We start from the raw sequence: 15156 nt of genomic DNA on the forward strand, positions 1-15156 counted from the left end.
CATGCATGCCAGAGACCATACACTGATTGCTCCATTGTCGCGCAGTCATCATCGTTTGCTTCAACAAACCAGCCCAATAGTTATTCAAATTTGCTTCAGCTATTTTTCAACCTTAACAACACCATGCTCTTCCATATATACTCGGATCACTAGTTTTATTACTTCACCAGGTAATTTCGAGGAAACTGAAAATAAAAGTGATCCATCCCATCAAATTGTCAACCTCGTCTCCTCGGTCGATACTAAAGATATGGAAGATCTGTAATCATCTTTCTTGAGCAGAAATATTTAACATACAGTGGAACTTATTATTCAAAGCAAATTCAGTATAAACGCCATAATAGAGCATTCGTCTAAATATCTATGACTCATCGGATAAATGGTTCTTTCCTCCATCAAAGTAAGCATGATTGTCCATTTTTATTCGAACGAAATAAAAACCTTGAATCCAAATAAAACTGAAAGAGTAATAGGGGATACAAAGAGCCTCAAATCCCCCTCACCCCCAAGCTTAACATGCTAAGCCGGTTGGTTTCATTTAGTCTCTTTTTTGTTGGTAGCGGCGTGTTCTTCCAATGGGAGTTTGGTGACGCTGGTGAATGCATCGATGAGGAGCTTGTTTGCCACCTCTAGGTCAGTGATGCGAGACCGATACATGTGTAGTGTCTCATCTTGGTTGGCAATGACTTTTAGGCTTGGGCTTAGTGCCTCACGAGTCTTGGCGGCAAGATCCACCTCCATCTCCCTGATTTGCTCAGTCAAAACTTTATCTTCAGCTTTAGGGTTTACACCATGTACATTGGTTTGAGCGGAAAGTGTAGGGTTGGCGAAATATCCCATCTTCCATCCTTCCACTGTGATGTGTGCACCAATGGTGTGCATCTTGCATGCATTGGGGTCGATCTCTTGAGATGCTCCCATTGGCTCATGGATAGTGTAGTTGCTAAAATCAATGGTGCATGATCCCCGGAGCAGCGGCTTTGGTCATCGTGGTGGCGGCGTCCCCTCCGCCGAGGATGACGGGTCCGGTCTTGGGGCCTTGCGGTGGCGGGTCTTGGGATCCCGCTCACGGAGAAGTCGCATCACACGTGTGGCGGCCGGAGCTTCCTTCGGCACCGACGACGCTTAATGCGGGATCACGACGACGGTTGCCGTTGTATGGGCGACGACATCAACTGGCACGACAGTGGTGCTACATGTAGTGCCCAGAATCAGGGTGGCAATCCCTCATCATCGACGGCGGCAGACTCTGTGGTCATGTGGGCGACTCGGAGTCTAGATCTCGAGGTGGTGACAACCTTTCTGCTTGTGGCGGTATGGGACGTCCCTTCATCAACACATCGAGTTCGATGCATCTTGGCAGGTGACACATGCATCTCTTCCGGAGTTGTCGGGTAGTGCCTGTCACCAACAGGTGAAGCCTCCAACGGATGCTACGCATGACGTCTCATGAGGAGGTGTTAAGTCATGCCTTCTACCAACTCGTGCTTCGCGATGGCTCTGAAGGAGGTATCATGTCTAGCATATTGCTGATGGATCGAAGGTGGTCTGACAGTGGTGGGAGGCATGCGATATGGGACGTCCGTCTCCTATTGTCTTCTCCAAAGATATTCGGTTATCGAGGCGTCGACAGACGGATTAGGGATGATGGTACATACGGCTTCACCGACGACTTTATACACTCCGGTGGAAACACAAGATCTTTGATCAAGCTATGTGGACGTGCGCCTGCGTCGTGACCTTGCTGAAGGTGGTAGATTGAAGCTTGGCTTTGGGATGAGAATCCGGAGTTCGACCTTGTGTTGGATTCGCCATCATCGGCGCATGTGCGGTGATTCCTTCTTGAAAGCATAGCCTAGGAGATGTGTATTTTTTCTTTTGATGTGGTCATGTAACATAGGGTTAGTGGCTATCTGATCGAGTTACTGTCATGAAGCATGCGATCTCGCGTTTTATTTTCGCATTTTTTAAGACAATGTCGTTTGGCTGCTGGATTTTACATCTTTAGGCTTAGTTTGGGAGCACGATATTTCTAAAACCATAGTAATCCAAAACTATGGTATTATAATGCATGGGCAATGAATATTCTAGAAACTGCAGCTTTCCTCTACTTTAGCAAAACTATAGAGTGTTTGGTAGGAACAAATTTCCCAAGACGAGCTAGGCGTGAAAAAGAGGTCCAGACCTCTTTTTCAGATACTGCAAAAAAAAACACCAGTTTTGAAGAAACTATGGTCTTGTAAACTAAAGTATTTGTTAACACCAAACACATCAAAGTCTTTAAAACCATGGCTTTAAGAAAAATATTGTATTATCCTAAAACTTCAAACATTCCTTGGTGCCAAATGCAGCCTTAATAATATATTGCTAGAGACAGGCATGAATCATCCTTCTTTTTGGGAAAAAACTTTTTTTTGATCGAGATAAAAAAGACTCATGTTCAACTCATTTGTTTTTGAGTTGATCTCGGTGGAGCTCTGAAGTCGCTCGGTAGTTCCGATCCTGCTCTTGGTCAGGCCACGCGTCATGGCGCAGTTTCCTGTTGTTCCACCCTCGTTTGTGCGTGCCACGTATTCCTTCCTTTTGGGGGTTCTGCCTCCCGCTGTGTTTCTATATCGGAGGCTGCTGCTTCTTCCTCTGTTCCTCCATCCGATGAACGACAACAACGGATCCATTCGACGGTGTCATGGCATGGGCCGGCCCAGGTCGACGGCCCAAAGCCACGAGGTGTAACAAAAGTCTTGCACGAGATTTTGAGGACCAGGTGAAGGAGAAGAAGCAAGTGTTACAGGAAGAGCAGCCATATAAGGAAGCAGAGGAAAATGAAACAGTCGTCGATTAGCAAAAAACAAAAACAGATTTCTCTTATCTGCATGTAACTCTCCTTCCCTTTCCCCTTCTCTGGAACTCAAATCCTCCCTGAGGAAGATAAATCCTAGTTGGTGTATAACAATTGGTATCAGGAGTCGATTTGTTCCTCATCGATTCGTGCGTGATCCGTCAGTCCGATTGAGGTGAGTAGCGGATCCATCTACTGCTGTAATTCCTATCCTTCGGCAGGAACTGCCGTCTCGGGTGGGCGATCTGGCGCCAAAGAAGCGGGGGCTGAGTGCTGTGGAGCTCCAAATTTCGGCGGCGATGGGAACCGTGGAGCAGCAAGGGGTGGAGACAAATGCCAAGCTTGAATCCATCTTTGAGCGCGTGGATGAAGACCACGGACTCGACGGCCAAATCCCTCAGCGAGTCCGCCTCCCTCCTGCAACTCCATGCAGAGGACGTGTCGGCGCGTCTGGATGCGCTGGAAGCGTCGCCCACACCACCTCAAGGTCCAGCCAACAACCGCGTCTCGCCAACCATGGTGGAAGGACGCACGGACGGCGTGGATTGGCCCCATGGGCACGACAGACATCTGCTACATCAGGGGTCAGTTCTCGGGGATCCACGATTCCCCGGACTGCCTCTAGACAAGGGTATGCGACCCACACCCAACCTGTTCGACAGAGAGCCACATACACCACCACATCGTCCTCACTTTGGTAGCACTCCCAAAATGGATTTCCCCAAGTTTGATGGGACCGATTATCAAGTATGGCTTGATAATTGTGAGTTGTACTTCGAGACAATTCCTCGGCATCCACCAAGTCATTCCGTCAGCATAACAAGCAGAGCTCTCATGGGGAAAAACACAAGTACTCACCTGGGGGCGAGGATTCCCGAAAGATGTCTGAGAAGCTAGAAGCGCTGTGAAACTACAGAAAAGCCAAGAATCTCTATTTTACCTGTGGTGATCCTTGGGCGCAAGGGCACAAATGCCCGGATAAGGTTCCCATTCACATCATAGAAGAACTCCTGGAGGTATTGCAACTGGACGACCCCCCTGATCCACAGCATTTGTCTGACTCCAGCTCCGATGAAGAAGTGATGTTGATGTTGGCGGCAGTGCAGCCCAAGACACTAGTGAAACGACGCACTATGCGCCTGCATGGTATGATTGGCAAACGTCGGATACTGATTCTGGTCGATTCAGGTGCCAACTGCTCTTTTGTTGATGCAAAACTCATAGCAGATCTGATGTTGACACCTTAGGAGATGGCACCAGCTAAATATGTGATCGCAGGGGCTCAATGGATCCATAAACTGGTGTGGTGGACACAAGGACATACCTTTCAGCATGATGTGAAAGTGCTATCCCTGGGCTGTTATGATCTGATCGTGGGAGCTGATTGGCTGGAAGAGCACAACCCGATGTGGGTGCATTGGCGCAACAAAGTCATGCGGTTTACGCACGACGGCCGCTGGATATCTCTGCCAGGCATCCAAGACAAGTCTATGGAGTGCAAGCAAATTTCTGCATGGAAGATGCGAGGATTATTGCGCCGAGGAGCAGTTCAGCATGGCATTCAGGTACGAGCGATTCACCAAGAACAAGAGCTACAGTCCCTGACAGCTAGCACTACTGCAACTGTGGTGCTACCTTCAGAGATGGAGATGCCATCAGAGGTGGTTGTCCTCTTGGTGGAGTTTCAAGATTTGTTCCAAGCGCCTTTTGGCTTGTCGCCGCGGCGTTTGCAAGATCACAGGATACGGCTGATGGAAGGAGCCCAGCCGGTCAGCGCTCGCCCGTATCACTATACACCATAGCAGAAGGATGAGATCCAGCACCAGATTAAGGAGATGCTCAGCAAATGCTTCATTTGATTGAGCACCAGCCCATTCGCCTCTCCGATGCTACTGGTGCGCAAAAAGGATGGATCATGGCGTTTTTGCGTAGACTAGCGGATGTTGAATGCAATTACTATAAAAAGCAAATACCCCATGCCAATCGTCAATGAACTCTTGGATGAGTTGGCTGGTGCGCGCTGGTTTACAAAGCTGGATATGCTGTCAGGTTATCATCAGATTCGTATGGCAGAAGGGGAAGAGTTCAAGACAGGCTTTCGCACCCACCAAGGTTTGTATGAGTTCTTGGTAATGCCATTCGGGGTCACCGGCGGTCCAGCAACCTTACATGGAGTGGCTAACTTCACTTTTGATGATCTCTTGCGCAAAGGGGTGCGACTCTTTATGGATGACATATTGGTTCACACTAAAACTTTGTCACAACATATTTAGTTACTCAAGGAGGTCTTTCAGAAACTGTAGGAGCATCAATTTGTCATCAAACGATCCAAGTGTGTGTTTGCAAAGCAAAAATTGGAATACCTGGGGCATATCATTGGGGCAGATGGTGTGGCCACCGATCCATCCAAGGTAACAACAGTAACCGCATGGCCAATTCCCAAGAACTTGAAAGAGTTGCGTGGCTTCCTAGGGCTCACAGGATACTACCGCAAATTCATTCGAAACTATGAAATTATCAGTCGTCCTATGACAGATCTGTTAAAGAAGGGGCTAATCTTCCAATGGACACCGCATGCCGACAAGGCATTTAACCTATTGAAACAGGCGATGGTCAGCGCACCGGTACTGGCAGTGCCAGATTTTTCAAAAACATTTGTCCTCGAAACAGACGCATGCAAGAATGGAGTGGGTGCAGTTCTCATGCAACAAGGGCATCTGTTAGCATATTTGAGTAAGGCGCTCTGTCACAAGAATCAAGCTCTGAGCACATATGAAAAGGAATGCTTGGCCCTGCTGATGGCGGTGGAAAAGTGGCGCCCGTACTTGCAACACCAACGCTTCATCATCCGCACCAATCATCAGGCATTGCGACACTTATCGGAGCAACGATTGAGCACCGGGATTCAACACAAGGCATTTGTGAAGTTGCTGGGCTTGGATTATACTATCCAATACAAGAAGGGCGTGACAAACACAGCAGCGGACTCCTTGTCTCGCAAGCCACACCTAGATCTGTTGATGGCAATTTCAACACTAGTTCCAGCGTGGTTGGAACAATTGGTGGAGGGGTGTGCCGATGACCCACACGCGACCAAACTGCTGACAGAAATGGCCATTTCACCGGCTAATCAGCAAGGGTTTATCTTGTCTCAAGGTGTGCTGCGTTACAAAGGCCGTGTTTGGGTGGGATCGAATAGTTTGGCTCAACAACACATCATGAAGAGCATGCATGATAGTGCAGTCGGAGGGCACTCGGGGGTATTGGCAACTTATCAGCGCATCAAAAGGCTATTTGCATGGCCGAAGCTGAAGAAGATAGTGATGGAGTACATGCAACAGTGCGAAGTATGCCAGCGTGCCAAGGTGGAACATTGTCATCAGCCGGGGCTGCTGCGACCTCATGATATTCCACCACACCCATGGCACACCCACAGCTGGGATTTCATGGAAGGGCTGCCCAAATCGCAAGGAATGGATGTGGTATTGGTTGTGATCGACAAGTTAACAAAGTATGGACATTTCATCGCCCTCAAGCATCCCTATACAACACAACAAGTGGCTCAGGTATTCTTTGATCAAGTCTATCGTCTGCATGGTATGCCACTTCGGATCATATCCGATCGGGACCCGGTCTTTACAAGTACATTCTGGCAAGAGTTGTTCCGCCTCTCAGACACAATTTTGAACATGAGTTCAGCCCGACATCCGGAGACAGACGGCCAAACAGAGAAATTGAATTAGTGTATGGAAGCCTTCCTCAGGTGCTTCGCGCATGATGCGCCAACCAAATGGGTGCAGTGGCTTCCGTTAGCAGAGCACTGGTAGAACACCTCGTTCCATACTGCCACAGGTCAATCTCCATTTGAAGCTCTGTATGGGTAGGAGCCCCAACCCTTTGGAGTTGAGCAGCCATCGATGCACACAGAAGTGGCTGAGATGATCAAAGAGCGGGAATCCATGCTAGAGCTCCTTCGTCAACATCTCCTCATAGCTCAACAAAGAATGAAACGGCAAGCAGATAAGCATCGCAGTGAGCGTTCGTTTGAAGTGGGTGACTCGGTTTACCTGAAGGTCCAGCCCTATCTCCAGAACTCGTTGGCAGCACGCCGGAACCACAAGCTTGTTTGAAGTACTATGGGCCATACCAAGTATTACAGAAGGTGGGAGCTGTCTCGTATCGCCTCAAGCTACCACCACAATCCAAGATCCACGACGTCATCCATGTGTCTCAACTGAAGAAAGTGGTACCATCGGACCTACAAGCAAGTTCAGCTCTAGCTCCTCCTCCACAGCGAGAATTGACGCTGCTCACGCCAGTGAGCATACTGCAGGCCAAGTTGGTACCTATAGGCGGCAAGACTACCCCACGCGTGAAGGTATGTTGGACAAGGAGACTAGACACACATGACACTTGGGAGGACACCTTCGAGCTCAGATGGTGTTTTCCTCTTCTGCCGACTTGGGGGCAAGTCGCAGCTTGGCATGGGCCGGCCCAGGTCGACGGCCCAAAGCCACGAGGCGTAACAGAAGGCTGGCACGAGAGTTCGAGGCCCAGCTGAAGGAGAAGAAGCAAGTGTTATAGGAAGAGCAGGCATATAAGGAACCAGAGGAAAAGGAAACAGTCGTCGATTAGCAAAAAGCAAAAACGGATTTCTCTTATCCGCCTGTAACTCTCCTCCCCTTTCCCTTTCTCTGGAACTCAAATCCTCCCTGAGGAAGATAAATCCTAACTGGTGTATAACAGACATCAACCTACCGCTTCGCCTGGCGGATTTGAGGCCGGCGGCACGGCTGCTGCTTCTCTGGATCGCGGTCGATCAGGGCATCTCGTGGGTGCCGAGGGAGTGCTGCTGCCGGATTCGATATCGCCACCATCCCTATTGCCACCGATGAGATCCATTTTGTATCGGCATTCTTCTTACGCCCTAATGCCTCCGCCTCTTGCTGTGGCATCTTTGGTGGCCTCTCCTGTGCGTGCACGTGCCTCGGCGCCGGTCTTTCCCACGTCTTTTGCGGTTGACTGTGCTTCGATTTCGTCCCTCAGTCTCACGAATAGCTCCCTGCTGCTGGTCCATATGATGTTGATGTTGATGCTCGGGAAGCTGCTGGTTCATCCGTTCATGTTGATGTTGATGCTCGGAGGCGTGCGATTTTGTTGGCCAAATGGCCTATTGATTCTACGGATGGTATTGTTTCTTTTCTTTGTTTTTTGTATTTTTCCTCTCCTTTTCTGTTTTTTCTACATTTCATCTTCTGCATTTGCTTGCTACTCATATTCAGAGGGATACTCACTGATGCGTATGTTATCCGATTAATACATCATCTGTACCATAAGGTTAATCTCAATCTTCTTCTCCTGGTTGTGCAGGCTAGCTGACTACTCTGTTTTCTGTTTTATGGCGCTTTAACCGTTTCATAGGCTGTATGGACTGCCAGCTATCTACTTCATGTTCTGCTATATGTTATCTGTCTGTTATGGTGTGCCTCTTGGTATTACCAATAGGTATATATATGTACTACTAATGCCACTATGTATGAATAATCAGATGTTTGTGTGCATCTGGGAGGTTGGTCTGAGGGTAAAGCAGAAATATTTGTGTGCATCTAGGAGGTTGCTTTGGAATTCAAGTGAGATCAGAAACTTTTTGTGCGATTTTGACATGTGATGTATCGCACCTGGGTGCAAAACATACATGCTAATTTGGTGACCTGGAGTGATCTTGATAAGCAGCATGATTTTTTTCAGCTAATGCATACACGATTACAGAATATTGTGAGCAGCTTTATGATATGGTTCAACTTATTCTTTATATTGCAGGTTAACTGGTATTTCTTTGCTTCAGTGGACTCTACTTGCCATGCTACATCTCAGATTCTAGGATGTAGTTTCTGTTATTTCTTTTATCCTCATCGCTGAATGTTCCCGTTTTTACATCAGTATGTCTAATTGGACCACACTGCTATTTCGATTTGATAAAAAAGACGCACACCTTTCTGTGTTATTAGTGTCAAGATGTCTTTCTACTTGTGTTTTCTACCGGTTAGGTATAATAATTTCTATGTCTCACTAGCTGCACACAATCAACTACTTATTTGGCTTATTTCTATGGAGAATAACATTTCAGGGTTACATTAATGTGTCGACACCATGATTGTAATCTACAGAACACAGGTGCTAAAGTGCAAGAAAACTGTAGGATAATCTCATCGGCACCGTTATTTTAGTCTAATACTAATATGCAAACAGAGACTGTTACATAAGTCAGTTTTTTTATCTTGATTTAGATTTCTTCAGTTCTATAGCCAGATTTCCATTTATTAACTGATTTATTTGACCTTTCAATCGTCTTTTGCTAAAAATTTCCTTATTAGCTACATGAAAACACATCTTAATATTGTTTGTTCTCAATCTTTTCCCCAAGCAATGTCGGTGCTCTAAGAGTTTATACAATGCTGACATAAGCTTTCTGTTTCGTCAATCAGTTTATCTCCTTGCTGTATGTGTACAAATTTGCTTATTTATGATAATTTTTTACATGAAACTTGCTGATTCTATTTGATGTTAAATAGCTGACATATCTCAAACAAAATAGTTGAAGAGAAGAATAAACAAGAAAATATGATGGTCATTTTTCCCCCTTGGTCCTGTGGATGCTTACGATATTACCGAAAAAGGCTTTCGCCCCGCTTTATATATAAAGCAAACTGCCTAAGCCAAACATCCAACAAGGTTCCACACACACACACACACACACACACACACACACAAAGGTCTCACAAGTACACATAGTAATTAGGAGGGTTAATGTTGAGGGCACAACACAACAAGCCCTAGGAACAAAACACACACTCAACCCAACAACCCAAGCAACATCTAGTTGGGCTCCGGAGGAGGGGGTGGCAGCGGGGGCGCCATGCGGAAGGCCATCGAGTGAAGGTCGGCGAGGAGGGTGTTGATGGCGTCCCAGTCCTGGGGGCAGCTAAGCGGCCGCCAAAGCTGCAAGTAGCCACACATTTTAAAGATTGCGTCAGTCGCACGGCGGAGAGGCACTTTCTGAATAACAAGCTTGTTGTGGATGGTCCAAAGCGTCCAGGCGAGGACCCCAACGCAAATCCATCTAATATGGCGGTAGCGAGGGGAGGAGGCGTGGATTTCAGCAAGTAAGTCGGGGAAGTTGGTGTTGCACCACTGTCCACCGACCATCTCGCGGAAGCAAGCCCACATGAACTGGGCAGTGGAGCAAGAGAAGAAGATGTGGTTAGCATCCTCCACCGTGCCGCACAGGGGGCATAGCCCATCCCCTGGGCCATTACGCTTGAGGACCTCAACCCTAGAGGGGAGACGTCCACGGATCCACTGCCACAGGAAGATCCTGATCTTCAGAGGCAAGCGAATGTCCCAGATCAGGCTAAAGGGCTCTGGCGCAATCGAGGGGGCAATGGATGCGTATAGGGACTTAGTGGAGAAGCGGCCAGAGGGCTCCAGCCTCCAAGCGACAGAATCAGGGGTATCCTTGATGTCCATCGGGAGAAGGGCAATGTCCTGGAGGAGGGAGTCCCAAGCGACCACCTCAGGAGGGCCGAAGGGGCGCCGGAAAGCGAGACGCCCTAAGTCAATAAGGGTCATCTCGACAGAGACTCGAGGGTCAACCGCTATGGCGAATAGATCCGGGAATCAAGCAACCAGTAGGGAATCCCCTAACCAAGGATCAAACCAGAACAGGGTCGAGGACCCAGAGCCAACCGAGATGGACATGCCAATGCGGAGGACGGGAAGGAGCTGGATCACAGCCTACCAGAACTGGGAGCCACCAGAATGCTGGCAAAAAGCTAGAGGTTGGCCCCTGAGGTACTTATTGCAGATGATGGTAAGTCATAGGCCTCCCTCCCCATTGGCGATACGCCAAAGCCATCAGGTCAGGAGAGCGATGTTCATGCGCCAAGATGACAAAATCCCAAGACCACCTTGGTCCTTGGGTTTGCAGATGTCTGGCTAGCTCACCATATGGTATTTCTGCTTGTCGCCCTCGCCTGCCCAAAAAAATCTAGACTGGTATTTGGCAATCTCCTGATGGAGAGTCTGATGAAGACTGTAGAAGCTCATGAGAAACCAGAGAAGGTTAGCAAGCGAGCAGTTGATGAGGATTACCCGGGCCGCTTTCGAGAGCCACCTCCCCCTCCAGGGCTCAACCCTGTGCTGCATCCGGGTCACAGTCGGGCGGAGGTCAGCGATGGTAAGCCGAGAATCACTAATGGGTATCCCCAAATAAGTCATGGGGAAGGTACCCAGGCGGCAGTTCAGCCGGTCAGGAATGGTTTGGGCCTCCTCCGGAGGATAGCCAAGGATCATCACTTCACTCTTATCGAAGTTGATAGTGAGCCCAGACATCTACTGGAAGCAGAGGAGGAGGAACTTCAGGTTAGCTATGTCGGACGCAGATCCCTCCACCATTATTATGGTGTCGTCAGCATATTGTAGGAGGGAGACCCCTCCCGCTCCTACCAGATGAGGGACTAAGCCGTGGATATGGCTAGAAGCTTTGGCCTTGTCCAAGATGACAGCAAGGGCATCGACCACCATGTTGAACAGAAATGGGGAAAACGGGTCACCCTGGCAAACCCCACATAGGGTGGGGAAGTATGACCCGATCTCCCCGTTAATGTTAACCACGGTCCGACCGCAGGAGACGAGCTGCATAACTCGGGTCACCCACCGGTCATCGAAACCCTTGCGGAGCAAGACTTCCCGAAGGAAGGGCAAGTGAACCGTATCATAGGCTTTATGGAAGTCGAGTTTCAAGAAGACCGCACGAAGGTGCTTGGACCGGACTTCATGAAGGACTTCGTGGAAGATCAAAACCCCATCCAAAATAAACCGCCCTTGGAGGAAGGAGGATTGGTGGGGGTGGGTGACGGAGTCAGCTAGAAGGGTCACCCTATTGGCGTACCCTTTAGCCAAAATCCGGAAAATCACATTGATCACAGTGATAGGACGAAACTGGTGGATGTCCGAGGCGCCCGGAACTTTGGGGATGAGAGTGATGACCCCATAGTTCAGGCGCCCAAGGTCCATGGTCCCCGAAAAGAATTCATCTAAGAGGGCCTTGACCTCTGGTTTGATGGTTAGCCAGAACGTTTTGAAAAAGGTTACTGGTAAGCCATCCGGACCCGGGGCCGAGGAGGGGTTCATGCCCTTGATCGCCACGAGGACCTCGTCCTCCGAGAAAGGTGCCACCAAGGCGGCATTAGTCTCGTCAAAAACTAACTGGCCCACCGACCAAGTATCGGGGGCCAGAGCAGCACCACCCTGAGGGGTGGGGGAGAATAGGGCTTTGTAGAAGCCATCTACGTGGGCTCGGATGTCCGAGGGGCGAACGAGCCGGGCATCTCCATCCCACAAGGAGTGATGGAGTTCCTATTGGGGAACGCAGTAATTTCAAAAAAAATCCTACGATCACACAAGATCTATCTAGGAGATGCATAGCAACGAGAGGGGAGAGTGTGTCCACGTACCCTCGTAGACCGAAAGCGGAAGCGTTAGTTAACACGGTTGATGTAGTCGAACGTCTTTGTGATCCAACCGATCCAAGTACCGAACGTACGACACCTCCACGTTCAGCTCAATGACGTCCCTCGTACTCTTGATCCAGTTGAGGCCGAGGGAGAGTTTCGTCAGCACGACGGTGTGGCGATGGTGATGATGAAGTTACCGGCACAAGGCTTCGCCTAAGCACTACAATGATATGACCGAGGTGTGTAACTGTGGAGGGGGGCACCGCACACATCTAAAAGATCAACTTGTGTGTTCTAGGGTGCCCCCTGCCCTCGTATATAAAGGAGCAAGGGGAGGCCGGTCGGCCCTCCTAGGGCGCGCCCCAGAAGGGGAGTCCTACTAGGACTACTAGTCCTAGTAGGATTCCACCAAGAGGGAGAGAGGGGGAAGGAAGGAGAGGGAGAGGGAGAAGGAAAGGGGGGCGCTGCCCCCTTCCCTAGTCCAATTCGGACCCAAGGGGGAGGGGGCAGGGGGCACGCGGCCTGCCCTGGCCGCCCCTCTCTCTCTCCACCAAGGCCCATGTGGCCCATTAGTTCCCTCAGGGGGTTCCGGTAACCCTCTGGCACTCCGGTTTTACCCGAAACTTTTCCGGAACACTTCCGATGTCTGAATATAGCCGTCCAATATATCAATCTTTATGTCTCGGCCATTTTGAGACTCATCATCACGCCCGTGATCTTATCCTGGACTCCGAACAAACTTCGGTCATCAAAAACACATAACTCATAATACATATCGTCATCGAACGTTAAGCGTGTGGACCCTACGGGTTCGAGAACTATGCAGACATGACCGAGACACATCTCCAGTCAATAACAAATAGCGGAACCTGGATGCTCATATTGGCTCCTACATATTCTTCGAAGATCTTTATCGGTCAAACCGCATAACAACATACGTTGTTCCCTTTGTCATCAGTATGTTACTTGCCCGAGATTTGATCATCGGTATCATCATACCTAGTTCAATCTCGTCATCGGTAAGTCTCGTTACTCATTCCGTAATACTTCATCCTACAACTAACTCATTATTTACAATGCTTGCAAGGCTTATAGTGATGAGTATTACCGAGAGGGCCCAGAGATACCTCTCTGAAACACGAAGTGACAAATCCTAATCTCGATCTATGCCAACCCAACAAACACCTTCGGAGACACCTGTAGAGCACCTTTATAATCACCCTTTACGTTGTGATGTTTGGTAGCACACAAAGTGTTCCTCCGGTACTCGGGAGTTGCATAATCTCATAGTCTGAGGAACATGTATAAGTCATGAAGAAAGCAGTAGCAATGAAACTGTGACGATCATAATGCTAAGCTAACGGATGGGTCATGTCCATCACATCATTCTTCTAATGATGTGATCCCGTTCATCAAATGACAACACATGTCTATGGTTAGGAAACATAACCATCTTTGATTAACGAGCTAGTCAAGTAGAGGCATACTAGGGACAATATGTTTTGTCTATGTATTCACACATGTACTAAGTTTCAGGTTAATACAATTCTAGCATTAATAATAAACATTTATCATGAAATAAGGAAATAAATAATAACTTTATTATTGCCTCTAGGGCATATTTTCTTTAGTCTCCCACTTGCACTAGAGTCAATAATCTAGTTCACATCGCCATGTGATTTAACACCAATAGTTCACATCTGTATGTGATTAACACCCATAGTTCACATCGCCATGTGGCCAACACCCAAAGGGTTTACTATAATCAATAATCTAGTTCACATCGCTATGTGATTAACACCCAAAGAGTACTAAGGTGTGATCATGTTTTGCTTGTGAGAGAATTTTAGTCAACGGGTCTGTCACATTCAGAGCTATGTGTAATATTCTATGTTTGCAATGCTCTGCATGGAGCTACTTTAGCTAATAGCTCCTACTTTCAATATGTATCCAGATTAAGACTTAGAGTCATCTGGATCGGTGTAAAAGCTTGCATCGACGTAACTCTTTACGACGAACTCTTTATCACTTCCATAACCGAGAAATATTTCCTTTGTCCTCTTAGGTAACCAAGGATAACTTTGACCGCTATACAGTGATCCACTCCTGGATTACTATCATACCCCCTTGCCAAACTTATAGCAAAGCACACAACTGGTCTGGTACATAGCATGGCATACTTCATTGAACCTATGACTGAGGCATAGGGAATGACTTTCATTCTCTTTCTATCTTCTGCCATGGTTGGGCTTTGAGTCTTACTCAACTTTACACCTTGTAATACAGGTAAGAACTCCTTCTTTGACTGATCCATTTTGAACTATTTCAAAATCTTGTCAAGGTATGTAGTCATTGAAAAAATCTTATCAAGCGTCTTGATCTATCCCTATAGATCTTGATGTCCAGTATGTAAGAAGCTTCACTGAGGTCTTTCTTTGAAAATCTCCTTTCAAACTCTCCTTTATGCTTTCCAGAAAATTCTACATCATTTCTGATCAACAATATGTCATTCTTATATACTTATCAGAAAGGCTGTAGTGCTCCCACTCACTTTCTTGTAAATACAAGCTTCATTGCAAGTCTGTATAAAACTATATGTTTTGATCAACTCATCAAAGCGTATATTCCAACTCCGAGATGCTTCCACCAGTCCATAGATGGGTCGCTAGAGCTTGCATACTTTGTTAGTACCTTTAGGATCAACAAAACCTTCTGGTTGCATCATATACAACTCTTCTTCCAGAAATCCATTCAGGAATGCAGTTTTGACATCCATCTGCCAAATTTCATAATCATAAAATA

At 47.7% G+C, this 15156-nt stretch overlaps 1 long non-coding RNA gene across 1 annotated transcript; it reads left to right on the forward strand.

Annotated features, from left to right (window-relative positions):
• Positions 1-7468: 7468 nt before the first annotated feature.
• Positions 7469-8444, forward strand: LOC123116340 (uncharacterized). The gene is made up of 2 exons (XR_006457038.1): positions 7469-8027; positions 8210-8444. It is a non-coding gene; the product is annotated as an uncharacterized lncRNA (long non-coding RNA).
• The last annotated feature ends 6712 nt before the right edge of the window (positions 8445-15156 follow it).

Source organism: Triticum aestivum, chromosome 5B, assembly GCF_018294505.1.
Source record: "Triticum aestivum cultivar Chinese Spring chromosome 5B, IWGSC CS RefSeq v2.1, whole genome shotgun sequence".
Taxonomy (NCBI): Eukaryota; Viridiplantae; Streptophyta; class Magnoliopsida; order Poales; family Poaceae; genus Triticum; species Triticum aestivum.